Below are 19,495 nucleotides of genomic sequence, written 5' to 3'. Positions count from 1 at the left end.
TTTGCACGTTTGGATTAGGAATTATGTTGGAATACATTTTTATTGCTTTTTTCGCATTATCTCAGGATTCTAAGTACATTACTGTCAAATTGAGTAACAAATCAAATTTTGTTTTTGCAAACCTTACCAAATGTTTTTTTTCTGGAAAACTCTCGAAAATGCATTTCTTCAGGCATTATTAGACTATTTGCATGTGTATTTTTGGAGTTATGTTTCAAAAAATGTCATTTTGAGTGTGCCCAATATGAGGCCAGTAAAATCTAATATTTGTATTTGTCAACCTTTCCAAAATACCTGATTCTGCTAAAACTTACAAAAATTCAATATTAAAGGCTTTTTAAGACAAATTTCATATTTGGTTTTGGAGTTATGATTATAAACCTTTCATATTTAGTATGACAGTTACACTGTTATATTGAATAAAAAAACTAATTTGTGTCTTTGCAAACCTTACAAAAGATCATTTTTCTAGTACAACTAACAAAAAAACATATCTCTGGGCATTATTAGCCATTTTGCATGTGTTGTTTAGAAGTTATGTTTGAATACATTTTTATTGCTTTTTTCGCATTATCTCAGGACTGTAAGACTATTATAGTCGTATTGAGTAAAAAACTACTTTTTGCATTTGCAAGATTTAAAAAAGCATATGTTTCGAGTAAAACTCCCAAAGATGCATTATTTCAGGCATTATTAGCCATTTTTCATGTGTTGTGTAGGAGTTATGTTTAAATAACTGTCATATTGAGTGTTACAGTGTACAGTCATATTGAGTAAAACCTCATTTTTGTATTTGCAAACCATAGAAAAACAACTGTATCTAGTAAAACTCACATGTATTCAATACCACAGGCATTTTTAGACATTTTGCACGTTTGGATTAGGAATTATGTTGGAATACATTTTTATTGCTTTTTTCGCATTATCTCAGGATTCTAAGTACATTACTGTCAAATTGAGTAACAAATCAAATTTTGTTTTTGCAAACCTTACCAAATGTTTTTTTTTTTCTGGAAAACTCTCGAAGATGAATTTCTTCAAGTATTATTAGACTATTTGCATGTGTATTTTTGGAGTTATGTTTCAAAAAATGTCATTTTGAGTGTGACCAATATGAGGCCAGTAAAATCTAATATTTGTATTTGTGATTCTTTCCAAAATACCTGATTCTGGTAGAACTTACATAAATTCAATATTAAAGGCTTTTTAAGACAAATTTCATATTTGGTTTTGGAGTTATGATTATAAACCTTTCATATTTAGTATGACAGTTACAGTGTTATATTTAATAAAAAAACTAACTTGTGTCTTTGCAAACCTTACAAAAGATCATTTTTCTAGTAAAACTAACAAAAAAACTTATCTCTAGGCATTATTAGCCATTTTGCATGTGTTGTTTAGAAGTTATGTTTGAATACATTTGTATTGCTTTTTTCGCATTATCTCAGGATTCTAAGACTATTATAGTCATATTGAGTAAAACACTTCTTTTTGCATTTTCAAGATTTAAAAAAGCATATGTTTCTAGTAAAACTCCCAAAGATGCATTATTTCAGGCATTATTAGCCATTTTTAATGTGTGGTGTAGGAGTTATGTTTAAATAACTGTCATATTGAGTGTTACAGTGTACAGTCATATTGAGTAAAACCTCATTTTTGTATTTGCAAACCATAGAAAAACAACTGTATCTAGTAAAACTCACATGTATTCAATATCACAGGCATTTTTAGACATTTTGCTCGTTTGGATTAGGTATTATGTTGGAATACATTTTGTATTGCTTTTTTCGCATTATCTCAGGATTCTAAGTACATTACTGTCAAATTGAGTAACAAATCAAATTTTGTTTTTGCAAACCTTACCAAATGTTTTTTTTCTGGAAAACTCTCGAAGATGCATTTCTTCAGGCATTATTAGACTATTTGCATGTGTATTTTTGGAGTTATGTTTCGAAAAATGTCATTTTGAGTGTGACCAATATGAGGCCAGTAAAATCTAATATTTGTATTTGTCAACCTTTCCAAAATACCTGATTCTGCTAAAACTTACAAAAATTCAATATTAAAGGCTTTTTAAGACAAATTTCATATTTGGTTTTGGAGTTATGATTATAAACCTTTCATATTTAGTATGACAGTTACAATGTTATATTGAATAAAAAACTATTTTGTGTCTTTGCAAACCTTACAAAAGATCATTTTTCTAGTAAAACTAACAAAAAAACATAACTCTGGGCATTATTAGCCATTTTGCATGTGTTGTTTAGAAGTTATCTTTGAATACATTTTTATTGCTTTTTTCGCATTATCTCAGGATTCTAAGACTATTATAGTCATATTGAGTAAAAAACTACTTTTTGCATTTGCAAGATTTAAAAAAGCATATGTTTCGAGTAAAACTCCCAAAGATGCATTATTTCAGGCATTATTAGCCATTTTTCATGTGTGGTGTAGGAGTTATGTTTAAATAACTGTCATATTGAGTGTTACAGTATACAGTCATATTGATTAAAACCTCATTTTTGTATTTGCAAACCATAGAAAAACAACTGTATCTAGTAAAACTCACATGTATTCAATATCACAGGCTTTTTAGACATTTTGCACGTTTGGATTAGGAATTATGTTGGAATACATTTGTATTGCTTTTTTCGCATTATCTCAGGATTCTAAGTACATTACTGTCAAATTGAGTAACAAATCAAATTTTGTTTTTGCAAACCTTACCAAATGTTTTTTTTCTGGAAAACTCTCGAAGATGCATTTCTTCAGGCATTATTAGACTATTGGCATGTGTATTTTTGGAGTTATGTTTCAAAAAATGTCATTTTGAGTGTGAGCAATATGAGGCCAGTAAAATCTAATATTTGTATTTGTCAACCTTTCCAAAATACCTGATTCTGCTAAAACTTACAAAAATTCAATATCAAAGGCTTTTTAAGACAAATTTCATATTTGGTTTTGGAGTTATGATTATAAACCTTTCATATTTAGTATGACAGTTACACTGTTATATTGAATAAAAAAACTAATTTGTGTCTTTGCAAACTTTACAAAAGATCATTTTTCTAGTACAACTAACAAAAAAACATATCTCTGGGCATTATTAGCCATTTTGCATGTGTTGTTTAGAAGTTATGTTTGAATACATTTTTATTGCTTTTTTCGCATTATCTCAGGACTGTAAGACTATTATAGTCGTATTGAGTAAAAAACTACTTTTTGCATTTGCAAGATTTAAAAAAGCATATGTTTCGAGTAAAACTCCCAAAGATGCATTATTTCAGGCATTATTAGCCATTTTTCATGTGTTGTGTAGGAGTTATGTTTAAATAACTGTCATATTGAGTGTTACAGTGTACAGTCATATTGAGTAAAACCTCATTTTTGTATTTGCAAACCATAGAAAAACAACTCTATCTGGTAAAACTCACATATATTCAATATCACAGGCATTTTTAGACATTTTGCACGTTTGGATTAGGAATTATGTTGGAATACATTTTTATTGCTTTTTTCGCATTATCTCAGGATTCTAAGTACATTACTGTCAAATTGAGTAACAAATCAAATTTTGTTTTTGCAAACCTTACCAAATGTTTTTTTTTTCTGGAAAACTCTCGAAGATGCATTTCTTCAGGTATTATTAGACTATTTGCATGTGTATTTTTGGAGTTATGTTTCAAAAAATGTCATTTTGAGTGTGACCAATATGAGGCCAGTAAAATCTAATATTTGTATTTGTGATTCTTTCCAAAATACCTGATTCTGGTAGAACTTACATAAATTCAATATTAAAGGCTTTTTAAGACAAATTTCATATTTGGTTTTGGAGTTATGATTATAAACCTTTCATATTTAGTATGACAGTTACAGTGTTATATTGAATAAAAAAACTAACTTGTGTCTTTGCAAACCTTACAAAAGATCATTTTTCTAGTAAAACTAACAAAAAAACTTATCTCTAGGCATTATTAGCCATTTTGCATGTGTTGTTTAGAAGTTATGTTTGAATACATTTGTATTGCTTTTTTCGCATTATCTCAGGACTGTAAGACTATTATAGTCGTATTGAGTAAAAAACTACTTTTTGCATTTTCAAGATTTAAAAAAGCATATGTTTCTAGTAAAACTCCCAAAGATGCATTATTTCAGGCATTATTAGCCATTTTAATGTGTGGTGTAGGAGTTATGTTTAAATAACTGTCATATTGAGTGTTACAGTATACAGTCATATTGAGTAAAACCTCATTTTTGTATTTGCAAACCATAGAAAAACAACTGTATCTAGTAAAACTCACATGTATTCAATATCACAGGCATTTTTAGACATTTTGCACGTTTGGATTAGGAATTATGTTGGAATACATTTTTATTGCTTTTTTCGCATTATCTCAGGATTCTAAGTACATTACTGTCAAATTGAGTAACAAATCAAATTTTGTTTTTGCAAACCTTACCAAATGTTTTTTTTTCAGGAAAACTCTTGAAGATGCATTTCTTCAGGCATTATTAGACATTTTGCATGTGTATTTTTGGAGTTATGTTTCAAAAACTGTCATTTTGAGTGCGACCAATATGAGGCCAGTAAAATCTAATATTTGTATGTGTGATTCTTTCCAAAATACCTGATTCTGGTATAACTTACATAAATTCAATATTAAAGGCTTTTTAAGACAAATTTCATATTTGGTTTTGGAGTTATGATTATAAACCTTTCATATTTAGTATGACAGTTACACTGTTATATTGAATAAAAAAACTAATTTGTGTCTTTGCAAACCTTACAAAAGATCATTTTTCTAGTACAACTAACAAAAAAACATATCTCTGGGCATTATTAGCCATTTTGCATGTGTTGTTTAGAAGTTATGTTTGAATACATTTTTATTGCTTTTTTCGCATTATCTCAGGACAGTAAGACTATTATAGTCGTATTGAGTAAAAAACTACTTTTGCATTTGCAAGATTTAAAAAAGTATATGTTTCGAGTAAAACTCCCAAAGATGCATTATTTCAGGCATTATTAGCCATTTTTAATGTGTGGTGTAGGAGTTATGTTTAAATAACTGTCATATTGAGTGTTACAGTGTACAGTCATATTGAGTAAAACCTAATTTTTGTATTTGCAAACCATAGAAAAACAACTGTATCTTGTAAAACTCACATGTATTCAATATCACAGGCATTTTTAGACATTTTGCACGTTTGGATTAGGAATTATGTTGGAATACATTTTTATTGCTTTTTTCGCATTATCTCAGGATTCTAAGTACATTACTGTCAAATTGAGTAACAAATCAAATTTTGTTTTTGCAAACCTTACCAAATGTTTTTTTTTCTGGAAAACTCTCGAAGATGAATTTCTTCAGGTATTATTAGACTATTTGCATGTGTATTTTTGGAGTTATGTTTCAAAAAATGTCATTTTGAGTGTGACCAATATGAGGCCAGTAAAATCTAATATTTGTATTTGTGATTCTTTCCAAAATACCTGATTCTGGTAGAACTTATATAAATTCAATATTAAAGGCTTTTTAAGACAAATTTTATATTTGGTTTTGGAGTTATGATTATAAACCTTTCATATTTAGTATGACAGTTACAGTGTTATATTGAATAAAAAAACTAATTTGTGTCTTTGCAAACCTTACAAAAGATCATTTTTCTAGTAAAACTAACAAAAAAACTTATCTCTAGGCATTATTAGCCATTTTGCATGTGTTGTTTAGAAGTTATGTTTGAATACATTTGTATTGCTTTTTTCGCATTATCTCAGGATTCTAAGACTATTATAGTCATATTGAGTAAAACACTACTTTTTGCATTTTCAAGATTTAAAAAAGCATATGTTTCTAGTAAAACTCCCAAAGATGCATTATTTCAGGCATTATTAGCCATTTTTCATGTGTGGTGTAGGAGTTATGTTTAAATAACTGTCATATTGAGTGTTACAGTATACAGTCATATTGATTAAAAACTCATTTTTGTATTTGCAAACCATAGAAAAACAACTGTATCTAGTAAAACTCACATGTATTCAATATCACAGGCATTTTTAGACATTTTGCACGTTTGGATTAGGAATTATGTTGGAATACATTTTTATTGCTTTTTTCGCATTATCTCAGGATTCTAAGTACATTACTGTCAAATTGAGTAACAAATCAAATTTTGTTTTTGCAAACCTTACCAAATGTTTTTTTTTCAGGAAAACTCTTGAAGATGCATTTCTTCAGGCATTATTGGACATTTTGCATGTGTATTTTTGGAGTTATGTTTCAAAAACTGTCATTTTGAGTGTGACCAATATGAGGCCAGTAAAATCTAATATTTGTATTTGTGATTCTTTCCAAAATACCTGATTCTGGTATAACTTACATAAATTCAATATTAAAGGCTTTTTAAGACAAATTTCATATTTGGTTTTGGAGTTATGATTATAAACCTTTCATATTTAGTATGACAGTTACACTGTTATATTGAATAAAAAAACTAATTTGTGTCTTTGCAAACCTTACAAAAGATCATTTTTCTAGTACAACAACAAAAAAACATATCTCTGGGCATTATTAGCCATTTTGCATGTGTTGTTTAGAAGTTATGTTTGAATACATTTTTATTGCTTTTTTCGCATTATCTCAGGATTCTAAGACTATTATAGTCATATTGAGTAAAAAACTACTTTTTGCATTTGCAAGATTTAAAAAAGCATATGTTTCGAGTAAAACTCCCAAAGATGCATTATTTCAGGCATTATTAGCCATTTTTCATGTGTTGTGTAGGAGTTATGTTTAAATAACTGTCATACTGAGTGTTACAGTGTACAGTCATATTGAGTAAAACCTCATTTTTGTATTTGCAAACCATAGAAAAACAACTGTATCTAGTAAAACTCACATGTATTCAATATCACAGGCATTTTTAGACATTTTGCACGTTTGGATTAGGAATTATGTTGGAATACATTTTTATTGCTTTTTTCGCATTATCTCAGGATTCTAAGTACATTACTGTCAAATTGAGTAACAAATCAAATTTTGTTTTTGCAAACCTTACCAAATGTTTTTTTTTCTGGAAAACTCTCGAAGATGCATTTCTTCAGGTATTATTAGACTATTTGCATGTGTATTTTTGGAGTTATGTTTCAAAAAATGTCATTTTGAGTGTGACCAATATGAGGCCAGTAAAATCTAATATTTGTTTTTGTGATTCTTTCCAAAATACCTGATTCTGGTAGAAATTACATAAATTCAATATTAAAGGCTTTTTAAGACAAATTTCATATTTGGTTTTGGAGTTATGATTATAAAGCTTTCATATTTAGTATGACAGTTACACTGTTATATTGAATAAAAAAACTAACTTGTGTATTTGCAAACCTTACAAAAGATCCTTTTTCTAGTAAAACTAACAAAAAAAACTTATCTCTAGGCATTATTAGCCATTTTGCATGTGTTGTTTAGAAGTTATGTTTGAATACACTTGTATTGCTTTTTTCGCATTATCTCAGGATTCTAAGACTATTATAGTCATATTGAGTAAAAAACTACTTTTTGCATTTTCAAGATTTAAAAAAGCATATGTTTCTAGTAAAACTCCCAAAGATGCATTATTTCAGGCATTATTAGCCATTTTTCATGTGTTGTGTAGGAGTTATGTTTAAACAACTGTCATGTTGAGTGTTACAGTGTACAGTCATATTGAGTAAAACCTCATTTTTGTATTTGCAAACCATAGAAAAACAACTGTATCTAGTAAAACTCACATGTATTCAATATCACAGGCATTTTTAGACATTTTGCACGTTTGGATTAGGAATTATGTTGGAATACATTTTTTTTGCTTTGTTCGCATTATCTCAGGATTCTAAGTACATTACTGTCAAATTGAGTAACAAATCAAATTTTGTTTTTGCAAACCTTACCAAATGTTTTTTTTTCTGGAAAACTCTCGAAGATGTATTTCTCCAGGTATTATTAGACTATTTGCATGTGTATTTTTGGAGTTATGTTTCAAAAAATGTCATTTTGAGTGTGACCAATATGAGGCCAGTAAAATCTAATATTTGTATTTGTGATTCTTTCCAAAATACCTGATTCTGGTAGAACTTACATAAATTCAATATTAAAGGCTTTTTAAGACAAATTTCATATTTGGTTTTGGAGTTATGATTATAAACCTTTCATATTTAGTATGACAGTTACACTGTTATATTGAATAAAAAAACTAATTTGTGTCTTTGCAAACCCTACAAAAGATCATTTTTCTAGTACAACTAACAAAAAAAACATATCTCTGGGCATTATTAGCCATTTTGCATGTGTTGTTTAGAAGTTATGTTTGAATACATTTTTATTGCTTTTTTCGCATTATCTCAGGACAGTAAGACTATTATAGTCGTATTGAGTAAAAAACTACTTTTGCATTTGCAAGATTTAAAAAAGCATATGTTTCTAGTAAAACTCCCAAAGATGCATTATTTCAGGCATTATTAGCCATTTTTAATGTGTGGTGTAGGAGTTATGTTTAAATAACTGTCATATTGAGTGTTACAGTATACAGTCATATTGATTAAAACCTCATTTTTGTATTTGCAAACCATAGAAAAACAACTGTATCTAGTAAAACTCACATGTATTCAATATCACAGGCATTTTTAGACATTTTGCACGTTTGGATTAGGAATTATGTTGGAATACATTTTTATTGCTTTTTTCGCATTATCTCAGGATTCTAAGTACATTACTGTCAAATTGAGTAACAAATCAAATTTTGTTTTTGCAAACCTTACCAAATGTTTTTTTTTCTGGAAAACTCTCGAAGATGCATTTCTTCAGGTATTATTAGACTATTTGCATGTGTATTTTTGGAGTTATGTTTCAAAAAATTTCATTTTGAGTGTGACCAATATGAGGCCAGTAAAATCTAATATTTGTATTTGTGATTCCTTCCAAAATACCTGATTCTGGTAGAACTTACATAAATTCAATATTAAAGGCTTTTTAAGACAAATTTCATATTTGGTTTTGGAGTTATGATTATAAACCTTTCATATTTAGTATGACAGTTACAGTGTTATATTGAATAAAAAAACTAACTTGTGTCTTTGCAAATCTTACAAAAGATCATTTTTCTAGTAAAACTAACAAAAAAACTTATCTCTAGGCATTATTAGCCATTTTGCATGTGTTGTTTAGAAGTTATGTTTGAATACATTTGTATTGCTTTTTTCGCATTATCTCAGGATTCTAAGACTATTATAGTCATATTGAGTAAAAAACTACTTTTTGCATTTTCAAGATTTAAAAAAGCATATGTTTCTAGTAAAACTCCCAAAGATGCATTATTTCAGGCATTATTAGCCATTTTTAATGTGTGGTGTAGGAGTTATGTTTAAATAACTGTCATATTGAGTGTTACAGTATACAGTCATATTGATTAAAACCTCATTTTTGTATTTGCAAACCATAGAAAAACAACTGTATCTAGTAAAACTCACATGTATTCAATACCACAGGCATTTTTAGACATTTTGCACGTTTGGATTAGGAATTATGTTGGAATACATTTGTATTGCTTTTTTCGCATTATCTCAGGATTCTAAGTACATTACTGTCAAATTGAGTAACAAATCAAATTTTGTTTTTGCAAACCTTACCAAATGTTTTTTTTCTGGAAAACTCTCGAAGATGCATTTCTTCAGGCATTATTAGACTATTTGCATGTGTATTTTTGGAGTTATGTTTCAAAAAATGTCATTTTGAGTGTGACCAATATGAGGCCAGTAAAATCTAATATTTGTATTTGTCAACCTTTCCAAAATACCTGATTCTGCTAAAACTTACAAAAATTCAATATCAAAGGCTTTTTAAGACAAATTTCATATTTGGTTTTGGAGTTATGATTATAAACCTTTCATATTTAGTATGACAGTTACACTGTTATATTGAATAAAAAAACTAATTTGTGTCTTTGCAAACCTTACAAAAGATCATTTTTCTAGTAAAACTAACAAAAAAACATATCTCTGGGCATTATTAGCCATTTTGCATGTGTTGTTTAGAAGTTATGTTTGAATACATTTTTATTGCTTTTTTCGCATTATCTCAGGATTCTAAGACTATTATAGTCATATTGAGTAAAAAACTACTTTTTGCATTTGCAAGATTTAAAAAAGCATATGTTTCGAGTAAAACTCCCAAAGATGCATTATTTCAGGCATTATTAGCCATTTTTCATGTGTGGTGTAGGAGTTATGTTTAAATAACTGTCATATTGAGTGTTACAGTGTACAGTCACATTGAGTAAAACCTCATTTTTGTATTTGCAAACCATAGAAAAACAACTGTATCTAGTAAAACTCACATGTATTCAATATCACAGGCATATTTAGTATGACAGTTACACTGTTATATTGAATAAAAAAACTAATTTGTGTCTTTGCAAACCTTACAAAAGATCATTTTTCTAGTAAAACTAACAAAAAAACTTATCTCTAGGCATTATTAGCCATTTTGCATTTGTTGTTTAGAAGTTATGTTTGAATACATTTTTATTGCTTTTTTCGCATTATCTCAGGATTCTAAGACTATTATAGTCATATTGAGTAAAAAACTACTTTTTGCATTTGCAAGATTTAAAAAAGCATATGTTTCGAGTAAAACTCCCAAAGATGCATTATTTCAGGCATTATTAGCCATTTTTCATGTGTGGTGTAGGAGTTATGTTTAAATAACTGTCATATTGAGTGTTACAGTGTACAGTCACATTGAGTAAAACCTCATTTTTGTATTTGCAAACCATAGAAAAACAACTGTATCTAGTAAAACTCACATGTATTCAATATCACAGGCATTTTTAGACATTTTGCACGTTTGGATTAGGAATTATGTTGGAATACATTGTTATTGCTTTTTTCGCATTATCTCAGGATTCTAAGTACATTACTGTCAAATTGAGTAACAAATCAAATTTTGTTTTTGCAAACCTTACCAAATGTTTTTTTTTCTGGAAAACTCTCGAAGATGCATTTCTTCAGGTATTATTAGACTATTTGCATGTGTATTTTTGGAGTTATGTTTCAAAAAATGTCATTTTGAGTGTGACCAATATGAGGCCAGTAAAATCTAATATTTGTATTTGTGATTCCTTCCAAAATACCTGATTCTGGTAGAACTTACATAAATTCAATATTAAAGGCTTTTTAAGACAAATTTCATATTTGGTTTTGGAGTTATGATTATAAACCTTTCATATTTAGTATGACAGTTACAGTGTTATATTGAATAAAAAAACTAACTTGTGTCTTTGCAAACCTTACAAAAGATCATTTTTCTAGTAAAACTAACAAAAAAACTTATCTCTAGGCATTATTAGCTATTTTGCATGTGTTGTTTAGAAGTTATGTTTGAATACATTTGTATTGCTTTTTTCGCATTATCTCAGGATTCTAAGACTATTATAGTCATATTGAGTAAAAAACTACTTTTTGCATTTTCAAGATTTAAAAAAGCATATGTTTCTAGTAAAACTCCCAAAGATGCATTATTTCAGGCATTATTAGCCATTTTTAATGTGTGGTGTAGGAGTTATGTTTAAATAACTGTCATATTGAGTGTTACAGTATACAGTCATATTGATTAAAACCTCATTTTTGTATTTGCAAACCATAGAAAAACAACTGTATCTAGTAAAACTCACATGTATTCAATACCACAGGCATTTTTAGACATTTTGCACGTTTGGATTAGGAATTATGTTGGAATACATTTGTATTGCTTTTTTCGCATTATCTCAGGATTCTAAGTACATTACTGTCAAATTGAGTAACAAATCAAATTTTGTTTTTGCAAACCTTACCAAATGTTTTTTTTCTGGAAAACTCTCGAAGATGCATTTCTTCAGGCATTATTAGACTATTTGCATGTGTATTTTTGGAGTTATGTTTCAAAAAATGTCATTTTGAGTGTGACCAATATGAGGCCAGTAAAATCTAATATTTGTATTTTTCAACCTTTCCAAAATACCTGATTCTGCTAAAACTTACAAAAATTCAATATCAAAGGCTTTTTAAGACAAATTTCATATTTGGTTTTGGAGTTATGATTATAAACCTTTCATATTTAGTATGACAGTTACACTGTTATATTGAATAAAAAAACTAATTTGTGTCTTTGCAAACCTTACAAAAGATCATTTTTCTAGTAAAACTAACAAAAAAACATATCTCTGGGCATTATTAGCCATTTTGCATGTGTTGTTTAGAAGTTATGTTTGAATACATTTTTATTGCTTTTTTCGCATTATCTCAGGATTCTAAGACTATTATAGTCATATTGAGTAAAAAACTACTTTTTGCATTTGCAAGATTTAAAAAAGCATATGTTTCGAGTAAAACTCCCAAAGATGCATTATTTCAGGCATTATTAGCCATTTTTCATGTGTGGTGTAGGAGTTATGTTTAAATAACTGTCATATTGAGTGTTACAGTGTACAGTCACATTGAGTAAAACCTCATTTTTGTATTTGCAAACCATAGAAAAACAACTGTATCTAGTAAAACTCACATGTATTCAATATCACAGGCATTTTTAGACATTTTGCACGTTTGGATTAGGAATTATGTTGGAATACATTTTTATTGCTTTTTTCGCATTATCTCAGGATTCTAAGTACATTACTGTCAAATTGAGTAACAAATCAAATTTTGTTTTTGCAAACCTTACCAAATGTTTTTTTTTCTGGAAAACTCTCGAAGATGCATTTCTTCAGGCATTATTAGACTATTTGCATGTGTATTTTTGGAGTTATGTTTCAAAAACTGTCATTTTGAGTGTGACCAATATGAGGCCAGTAAAATCTAATATTTGTATTTGTGATTCTTTCCAAAATATCTGATTCTGCTAAAACTTACATAAATTCAATATTAAAGGCTTTTTAAGACAAATTTCATATTTGGTTTTGGAGTTATGATTATAAACCTTTCATATTTAGTATGACAGTTACACTGTTATATTGAATAAAAAAACTAATTTGTGTCTTTGCAAACCTTACAAAAGATAATTTTTCTAGTAAAACTAACAAAAAACATTACTCTGGGCATTATTAGCCATTTTGCATGTGTTGTTTAGAAGTTATGTTTGAATACATTTTTATTGCTTTTTTCGGATTATCTCAGGATTCTAAGACTATTATAGTCATATTGAGTAAAAAACTACTTTTTGCATTTGCAAGATTTAAAAAAGCATATGTTTTGAGTAAAACTCCCAAAGATGCATTATTTCAGGCATTATTAGCCATTTTTCATGTGTGGTGTAGGAGTTATGTTTAAATAACTGTCATATTGAGTGTTACAGTATACAGTCATATTGAGTAAAACCTAATTTTTGTATTTGCAAACCATAGAAAAACAACGGTATCTAGTAAAACTCACATGTATTCAATATCACAGGCATTTTTAGACATTTTGCACGTTTTGATTAGGAATTATGTTGGAATACATTTGTATTGCTTTTTTCGCATTATCTCAGGATTCTAAGTACATTACTGTCCAGTTGAGTAACAAATCAAATTTTGTTTTTGCAAACCTTACCAAATGTTTTTTTTTCAGGAAAACTCTCGAAGATGCATTTCTTCAGGCATTATTAGACATTTTGCATGTGTATTTTTGGAGTTATGTTTCAAAAACAGTCATTTTGAGTGTGACCAATGTGAGGCCAGTAAAATCTAATATTTGTATTTGTGAACCTTTCCAAAATACCTGATTCTGCTAAAACTTACATAAATTCAATATCAAAGGCTTTTTAAGACAAATTTCATATTTGGTTTTGGAGTTATGATTATAAATCTTTCATATTTAGTATGACAGTTACACTGTTATATTGAATAAAAAACTAATTTGTGTCTTTGCAAACCTTACAAAAGATCATTTTTCTAGTACAACTAACAAAAAAACATATCTCTGGGCATTATTAGCCATTTTGCATGTGTTGTTTAGAAGTTATGTTTGAATACATTTTTATTGCTTTTTTCGCATTATCTCAGGATTGTAAGACTATTATACTCGTATTGAGTAAAAAAAATACTTTTTGCATTTGCAAGATTTAAAAAAGCATATGTTTCGAGTAAAACTCCCAAAGATGCATTATTTCAGGCATTATTGGCCATTTTTCATGTGTGGTGTAGGAGTTATGTTTAAATAGCTGTCATATTGAGTGTTACAGTATACAGTCATATTGAGTAAAACCTCATTTTTGTATTTGCAAACCATTGAAAAACCACTGTATCTAGTAAAACTCACATGTATTCAATATCACAGGCATTTTTAGACATTTTGCACGTTTGGATTAGGAATTATGTTGGAATACATTTTTTTGCTTTTTTCGCATTATCTCAGGATTCTAAGTACATTACTGTCAAATTGAGTAACAAATCAAATTTTGTTTTTGCAAACCTTACCAAATGTTTTTTTTTTCTGGAAAACTCTCGACGATGCATTTCTTCAGGCATTATTAGACTATTTGCATGTGTATTTTTGGAGTTATGTTTCAAAAACTGTCATTTTGAGTGTGACCAATATGAGGCCAGTAAAATCTAATATTTGTATTTGTGATTCTTTCCAAAATACCTGATTCTGCTAAAACTTACATAAATTCAATATTAAAGGCTTTTTAAGACAAATTTCATATTTGGTTTTGGAGTTATGATTATAAACCTTTCATATTTAGTATGACAGTTACACTGTTATATTGAATAAAAAAACGAATTTGTGTCTTTGCAAACCTTACAAAAGATCATTTTTCTAGTAAAACTAACAAAAAACATTACTCTGGGCATTATTAGCCATTTTGCATGTGTTGTTTAGAAGTTATGTTTGAATACATTTTTATTGCTTTTTTCGCATTATCTCAGGATTCTAAGACTATTATAGTCATATTGAGTAAAAAACTACTTTTTGCATTTGCAAGATTTAAAAAAGCATATGTTTCGAGTAAAACTCCCAAAGATGCATTATTTCAGGCATTATTAGCCATTTTTCATGTGTGGTGTAGGAGTTATGTTTAAATAACTGTCATATTGAGTGTTACAGTATACAGTCATATTGAGTAAAACCTAATTTTTGTATTTGCAAACCATAGAAAAACAACGGTATCTAGTAAAACTCACATGTATTCAATATCACAGGCATTTTTAGACATTTTGCACGTTTTGATTAGGAATTATGTTGGAATACATTTGTATTGCTTTTTTCGCATTATCTCAGGATTCTAAGTACATTACTGTCCAGTTGAGTAACAAATCAAATTTTGTTTTTGCAAACCTTACCAAATGTTTTTTTTTTCAGGAAAACTCTCGAAGATGCATTTCTTCTGGCATTATTAGACATTTTGCATGTGTATTTTTGGATTTATGTTTCAAAAACAGTCATTTTGAGTGTGACCAATATGAGGCCAGTAAAATCTAATATTTGTATTTGTGAACCTTTCCAAAATACCTGATTCTGCTAAAACTTACATAAATTCAATATCAAAGGCTTTTTAAGACAAATTTCATATTTGGTTTTGGAGTTATGATTATAAATCTTTCATATTTAGTATGACAGTTACACTGTTATATTGAATAAAAAAACTAATTTGTGTCTTTGCAAACCTTACAAAAGATCATTTTTCTAGTACAACTAACAAAAAAACATATCTCTGGGCATTATTAGCCATTTTGCATGTGTTGTTTAGAAGTTATGTTTGAATACATTTTTATTGCTTTTTTCGCATTATCTCAGGATTGTAAGACTATTATACTCGTATTGAGTAAAAAAAACACTTTTTGCATTTGCAAGATTTAAAAAAGCATATGTTTCGAGTAAAACTCCCAAAGATGCATTATTTCAGGCATTATTGGCCATTTTTCATGTGTGGTGTAGGAGTTATGTTTAAATAGCTGTCATATTGAGTGTTACAGTATACAGTCATATTGAGTAAAACCTCATTTTTGTATTTGCAAACCATTGAAAAACCACTGTATCTAGTAAAACTCACATGTATTCAATATCACAGGCATTTTTAGACATTTTGCACTGTTGGATTAGGAATTATGTTGGAATACATTTTTATTGCTTTTTTCGCATTATCTCAGGATTCTAAGTACATTACTGTCAGATTGAGTAACAAATCAAATTTTGTTTTTGTAAACCTTACCAAATGTTTTTTTTTTTCAGGAAAACTCTCGAAGATGCATTTCTTCAGGCATTATTAGAAATTTTGCATGTGTATTTTTGGAGTTATGTTTCAAAAACTGTCATTTTGAGTGTGACCAATATGAGGCCAGTAAAACCTAATTTTTGTATTTGTGATTCTTTCCAAAATACCTGAATCTGCTAAAACTCACATAAATTCAATATTACAGGCTTTTTTAGACAAATTTCATGTTTGGGTTTGGAGTTATGTTTATAAACCTTTCATATTTAGTATGACAGTTACACTGTTATATTGAATAAAAAAACTAACTTGTGTCTTTGCAAACCTTACAAAAGATAATTTTTCGAGTACAACTAACAAAAATACATATCTCTAGGCATTATTAGCCATTTTTCATGTGTTGTTTAGAAGTTATGTTTCAATAGATTTGTATTACTTTTTTCGTATTATCTCAGGATTCTAAGAACATTATTGTCATATTGAGTAAAAAACTACTTTTTGCATTTGCAAGATTTAAAAAAGCATATGTTTCGAGTAAAACTCCCAAAGATGCATTATTTCAGGCATTATTAGCCATTTTTCATGAGTGGTGTAGGAGTTATGTTTAAAAAACTGTCATTGAGTGTTACAGTATACAGTCATATTGAGTAAAACCTCATTCTTGTATTTGCAAACCATTGAAAAACAAATGTATCTCGTAAAACTCACAAGTATTCAATATCACAGGCATTTTTAGACATTTTGCACGTTTTGATTAGGAGTTATCCTGGAATAAATTTTTATTGCTTTTTTCGCATTATCTCAGGATTCTAAGTACATTGCCGTCAAATTGAGTAAAAAATAATATGTTGTTTTTGCAAACCTCACCAAATGTTTTTTTTTTTTTCAGGAAAACTCTCAAAGATGCATTTCTTCAGGCATTATTAGACATTTTGCATGTGTATTTTTGGAGTTATGTTTCAAAAACTGTCATTTTGAGTGTGACCAATATGAGGCCGGTAAAACCTATTTTTTGTATTTGTGATTCTTTCCAGAATACCTGATTCTGCTAAAACTCACATAAATTCAATATTACAGGCATTTTTAGACACATTTCATGTTTGGGTTTGGAGTTATGATTATAAACCTTTCATATTTAGTATGACAGTTACACTGTTATATTGAATAAAAAAACTAACTTGTGTCTTTGCAAACCTTACAAAAGGTCATTTTTCGAGTACAACTAACAAAAATACATATCTCTAGGCATTATTAGCCATTTTTCATGTGTTGTTTAGAAATTATGTTTGAATACAATTTTATTACTTTTTTCTCATTATCTCAGGATTCTAAGAACATTATAGTCATATTGAGTAAAAAACTACTTTTTGCATTTGCAAGATTCAAAAAAGCATATGTAAAACTCCCCAAGATGCATTATTTCAGGCATTATTAGCCATTTTTAATGTGTGGTGTAGGAGTTATGTTTAAAAAACTGTCATATTGAGTGTTACAGTATACAGTCATATTGAGTAAAACCTCATTTTTGTTTTTGCAAACCATTGAAAAACAAATGTTTCTAGTAAAACTCACATGTATTCAATATCACAGGCATTTTTAGGCATTTTGCACGTTTTGATTAGGAATTATGTTGGAATACATTTTTATTGCTTTTTTCGCATTATCTCAGGATTCTAAGTACATTACTGTCAAATTGAGTAAGAAATCAAATTTTGTTTTTGCAAACCTTACCAAATGTTTTTTTTTTCAGGTAAACTCTCAAAGATGCATTTTTTCAGGCATTATTAGACATTTTGCATGTGTATTTTTGGAGTTATGTTTCAAAAACTGACATTTTGAGTGTGACCAGTAAAACCAAATTTTTGTATTTGTGATTCTTTCCAAAATACCTGATTCTGCTAAAACTCATATAAATTCAATATTACAGGCTTTTTTAGACAAATTGCACGTTTGGATTAGGAATTTTGTTGGAATACATTTTTATTGCTCTTTTTGCATTATCTCAGGATTTTAAGTACATTACTGTCAAATTGGGTAAACCATTTCTTTTGGTTTTTGCAAACCTTACAAAATGTTTTTTTTCCAGTAAAACTCACAAATATACATTTCTTCAGGCATTTTTTTGTAATTTTGCATGTGTATTTTTGGAGATATGGTTCAAAAACTGTCTTATTGAGTGTGACCAATGTGAGGCCAGTAAAACCAAATTTTTGTTATTGTGAAACCTTCCAAAATACCTAATTCAGGTAAAACTCACATAAAGTCAATATTACAGGCTTTTTCAGACAGATTTCATGCTTGGTTTTGGAATTATGTTTATGAACCTTTCATATTTAGTATGACAGTAATACTGTTATATCGAAAAAAAAAAAAAAAAACTTGTATCTTTGAAAACACTGTAAAAAAAATTCTGTAAAAAAACGGTCATTTACTGGCAGCTACGGCTGCCAAACAAAAACCATAAAATTAAAGTAAAACATTGTAAACCAAATAATGATCAAAAACATTATGTTTACAGAAATTTTCATGAAATGTTTTGGGGAGAAATATCGTAATTTTACAGATTTTTACAAAATTATTAAGATCAACCACCTTTAATAAAGTGACGATGCAAACAGTTCTGCAGAAAAATACCTTTATTCTAAAGAGTTTTTCCAAATTATTACGATCAATCACCTTTAGTGAAGTGACAATGCTGGCGGTTCCACAGAAAAATACCATTGTTTAACAGATTTTTTCTGAATTGTTAGGATCAGGGGTGTCTCATTCACTTTACCGGTGGGCCACTGGATGCAGGAAATTGATACAAAGTGGGTTAACCTTGCATGAATCGCTATCCCAAACTAGCAACGTACTTACCAATCCCACAATTTCACCCCGGGAATTTCACCACCCTCATATAGGATTGACTCAAAGTTTGGCCGGGCGAATATGACAAGTAGTACCGCGGTGGGCTTTTTTGTACGCTCATTCACCAAATCATCAGCGTGCCAATTGAGGCATGTGATGTGCATGGTATTGTTGTACATATGATAGTGACTGCAAGATATACTTGGTCAACAGCCACACAGGTCACACTGACGGTGGCTGCACAAACAACTTTAACACTGTTACAAATATGCACCACACTGTGAACCCACATTGAACAAGAATGATAAACACATTTCAGGAAAACATCCTCACTGTAATAAAACATAAACACAACATAACAAATACCCACAAAACCATGCAGCGCTATCTCTTCCGGGCTACATCCCCGCTACCACCCAACCCCGCGCCCCAAAACATCACCGCCCCCC

The sequence above is a fragment of the Nerophis ophidion genome, linkage group LG11 (genome assembly GCF_033978795.1).
Source record: "Nerophis ophidion isolate RoL-2023_Sa linkage group LG11, RoL_Noph_v1.0, whole genome shotgun sequence".
Lineage (NCBI taxonomy): Eukaryota > Metazoa > Chordata > Actinopteri > Syngnathiformes > Syngnathidae > Nerophis > Nerophis ophidion.
The sequence above is the reverse complement of the archived record's forward strand: the minus strand, read 5'-3'. Positions refer to the sequence as shown.